Raw genomic sequence first — 4258 nt, 5'->3', positions numbered from 1 at the left:
TCATTCATGTAGCATAAATGTCCAAAATTATTTTATTTTTATCAGGGCTGCCAACTTGAATCAAGTTAGCCTGGAATCCTGACCCTACTTACCAGGGAGTAAGCTCAATCGGATTCATTGGGAATTACTTCTGAGTAGAAGTAGTTAGGATTGCAGCCTTAGAATATTACAGGTATCTGAACCCAAGATCCACAAGGATGAGAGAGCTTGGATTCAGAAGATCTTGGGCTTTCCCAGCTCAGCTGATGTAACTTAAACTGGAGTAATTTACCCCAACGTTAAGTCCCCCTATTACTGCCAAAGAGCTACGATTCCCAGAGTTCCCTGGGAAGAGGGGTTAGCTGTTAAACTGCTCTGGGAATTGTGGGTATGTGAAGGAAACAGAGTCTCCTAAGAACTCTTAGCACCCTTACAGGGCCGTCTCATCCATAGGGGCTGGTGGTGCGGCGCACCAGGGCGCCGGCCCCCCCAGGGGCGCCCCCGCCGGCCCGCCGGCATACCGGGCTCCCCCTCCCCAACCCGCCCCCACGGGCGGGCGGGCACTCGCGCGCGGGCGGGCTGCAAGCCGGCCGCCCTCACCTCCCGGAGCCCCAGCTGGAGCGGCGCGGGGCTTTGTGCGCCCTTCCAGCACTCCAGCTGGGGCTCCGGGAGGCGAGGGCGGCCGGCTTGCAGCCCGCCCGCCCCTCATCCCTTGCCCGCCGGCGCGCGAGCACCCGCTCCAACACCACGCCCCTCATCCCCCACTCGCCCACCCCCCCTCCCGAGGGGTGGCCAGCGCGGGAGGGAGGCGGGCGGAGAGGCAGCAGGCCGGGGGCGCCGAGGGATCGCTGCACCACGGCGGCCGATCCCTCTAAGACGGCCCTGCACACTTAACAAGCTACAGTTCCCAGGATATGTCTCTTAAAATGGTATCATAGTGCTTTAAATATATAGTGTGGATGTGCCCAGAGTTTGCTGTGCGGGGAAGTATCCTAAGCTGTGCTCTCCTGCTGGAAGCCTGAAGTCATACAGCCTGGGGAAAGCTCTGTGTCATGTGATTCTGACGAACACTAGAAAAGAAATACCACTTACCACAGGTCTGGGGATTTCTTAAAAGATTTGCTGCTGAAAGAAATCCAAAGTGGTACTTCCCTTGGCCTTGTTCCCACACCTAAAAGCCACAGACACATCTGGAACGGTTGTGTCATCTCGCTTGGAATCCTGCAACTGAAAGGTTTTTTTTTTTTTTACACTGCAAGCTCTTCAGGGCAGGAATGTTACGTGTTATGCTGTATATTTATGGTACTCTATAAATAATGGTTTTCCCTCCATTAATTATTTTTGTTCCCTAGTTCCTTTAAGTGAACACAGCCATTTACAAGTATATAAAACACAAGCCTTTTCTGCCCCTGAGGAACTTGTAATGTATAAGATTGCTAACACTCCATGATTTGTGGAATGTACATTACTTATTTCACAGGGAGGCAGTGCAATTTCATATCCACAAAGGAACGGAAGCGTTCGCTTAAGCAGTGCCTCCCATCTGTTCGAGGGAGAAAGATTTGGGGTTTCCAAGGTCAAAAATTCAATAAGGCTTTAGGGAACAAAGTTTGGGGTCGCCAATAGCCTTGCATTAGAAAGAAACTCAGGGTAAGAGAACAGGGCTATGTAACTTTACATACTTTCATAGGGTCCCTACTGGCAAGCTGGGGATCTTTACCCAAGTACGTACAAACACACCCACACCCACACACACCCCGCTCCTTCAAGGCTAGCTTTGGCTCTGGCCTCCCAATACAGTGGTACCTCAGGTTATAGACGCTTCAGGTTATAGACTCCGCTATCACAGAAATAACGCTTCAGGTTAAGAACTTTGCTTCAGGATAAGAACAGACATCGTGCTCTGGCGGCGCAACGGCAGCGGGAGATCCCATTAGCTAAAGTGGTGCTTCAGGTTAAGAACAGTTTCAAGGTTAAGAACGGACCTCCAGAACGAATTAAGTTCTTAACCCAAGGTACCACTGTAGTCTCCACAAAAACAAGCAGGGAAAGACTCCTCTTCCAGAGCTGAGAAAGGAAAATAAGAAGCATATCTTCAGTTCTGAATGAGAGAATTCTTGAGAATGTTCCTATTCCTTCTGTTTGGTACATAGGTCGCATCCACACATTTAAAGCACACTCATACCACTTTAACAGTCATAGTTTCTCCCAAAGAATCCTAGGAACTGCAGTTTGTTGAGGGTTCTGACTTCACAAAGCTATAGTTCCCAGCAACCTTTAACATACTAAAGTTCCCAGGATACTCTGCAACTGTTAAGGTTGTGCAAGATGGCTTTAAGTGGGTGGTGAAGAAGGTGTAGCCATAGGAAGCTGCCTCAGACCTGGTCAGGCTGCCTGTTCATAAGAATGCAATATGAGTCTGCAAAGATCAAGCCAATGGCCCATCTAGTCCAGCATCCTGTTCTCACAGTGACCAACCAGATGCCTTTGGGAAGCCTGGAAACTGGACACCAGTGCAACACCATAGGTCAGTGGTAGAGCATCTGCAGAAGGCCTTGGGTTCAATCCCCAGCACCTCCAGGAAGGTCTGAGAGAGACCTCCCCCCTAGTCTGAAATCCCAGAGAACAAGGATCAGTCCTTGTGGACAATATTGAGCTATGATTATTCAACTCAGTGTAAGGCAGCTTCCTTTGTTCCTGCACTGAATCAACCCAATTCAAGGTATTAATGGCTGCAAAGGTTCCCAACCAAAAACAAACAGCAAAAGGTCTCCTGCATATTGGTAAGATTTAAAAACACATTGTCATGCCTTGCTCAAAATAGGTTCCAGAACTGCCTACTGCAGGGCTGGGGGACCTATGGCCCTCCAGATATTGTTAGATTACATCTCCCATCATTCCTGACCACTGGCCATCTCAGCTGAAACTGATGGGAGATGGCAGTCCTAAACATCTGGAGTGTTAGGATCCCTGGTCCACTAGAAGAACACCTGAAGGAACACAACAAAGTTGAATTTCTTATCTACCACTGAGAACAACCTTTTAACTATGGGCAGGTCCACACAACACATGACTTCCTCCAATGAGTCATGGGAACTATAGTTTGCTAAGGGCACTGGGAATTGTAGCCCTGTGAGGGGAAACTATACTTCTCGAGATTCTTTGGGGATATAGTGTGCTTTAATTGTGCATTTAATATGATTTAGCAGATGCAGAAACCTGGCATATTAGGAAAGAGAGCCTTTTGCTCTTAACATAATCATCTGTCAGTTTTTTAAAAGAAACCCCAAAAGATAGAAAAATACATTTTATGTGCAAAAATCTGCTCAAAATAATAGGAATGTAAAAAAGCTGCCTTAAACAAAGCCAGTCCAAAGGTCTATCTAGCTCATAGCTGTCAAGTTTAGGATTTGAAAATAAGGGATCAGCAGCCTCATCTATCCTGGGGACAGTCACATGGCAGTGGTGGGTGGAGCCAGAAACAAAAGTGGGCGGCACTGGTGTGAACGCGCGCAGTAGGCTTACTGTATTTTGGGCTACGACGCCTGTAAGCGTGGGAAATGGCTCCAAGGAGGCGAGGTCTTCCCAGTCCCTGGCCAGCAGGGGGTGGGAGAGGAGCTGCTTCCTTTGAAAAAACGGGAAATTAAAGGGATATAAAAAAGGGATAGCAGCGGGAAACTGCTTGAAATAAGGGAGATTCCCAGGGAAAACGGGATACTTGACAGCACTGATCTAGCTCCATATTGCATACACTGACTGGCAGCAGCTCTCTAGGATTTAAGGCAGGGGACATTTCCAGCTCCACCTGGAGATGCCAGGGATTGAACCTGAGATATCTGCATGCAAACCAATTGCACTAGAGTGAGCTGAGGTTAAAGGCTGAACTTTTATTCATACCAAAAAGAAGAAGCAGAAAAGGTAGATAGAGGGAATCTGTATAAAAGTTGCATTTTTGAGATATTTTCAGCTGTTACATTTTGAAAATCCTCTTTTGTCACAGTGCCAAAAGTTCACAAAGGGAGATCTATGAGTAAAAATTTTCCATTTATTCTTGAAGTGTTGCTCTGCCTGACCAATAGTGTCAGAAGTGCGTAAAGGATGATTTGAACAGAGAGTTGCCTTGTTATGAACCAAATACACTATCCCTTGTAAGCAACTCCTTATTCAGACTCTTGTTCAGGAACTTGGATAGGATCACAATGCTGGAAAGGTCAGGAAGTACCTACTCAAAAGATGGAAAATGTTTCTATAATCAAATACCAGGTGAATAACCTCTGGC

This window comes from Lacerta agilis, chromosome 8 (assembly GCF_009819535.1).
Source record: "Lacerta agilis isolate rLacAgi1 chromosome 8, rLacAgi1.pri, whole genome shotgun sequence".
Taxonomy (NCBI): Eukaryota; Metazoa; Chordata; class Lepidosauria; order Squamata; family Lacertidae; genus Lacerta; species Lacerta agilis.
This window is presented reverse-complemented; position numbering follows the sequence as displayed.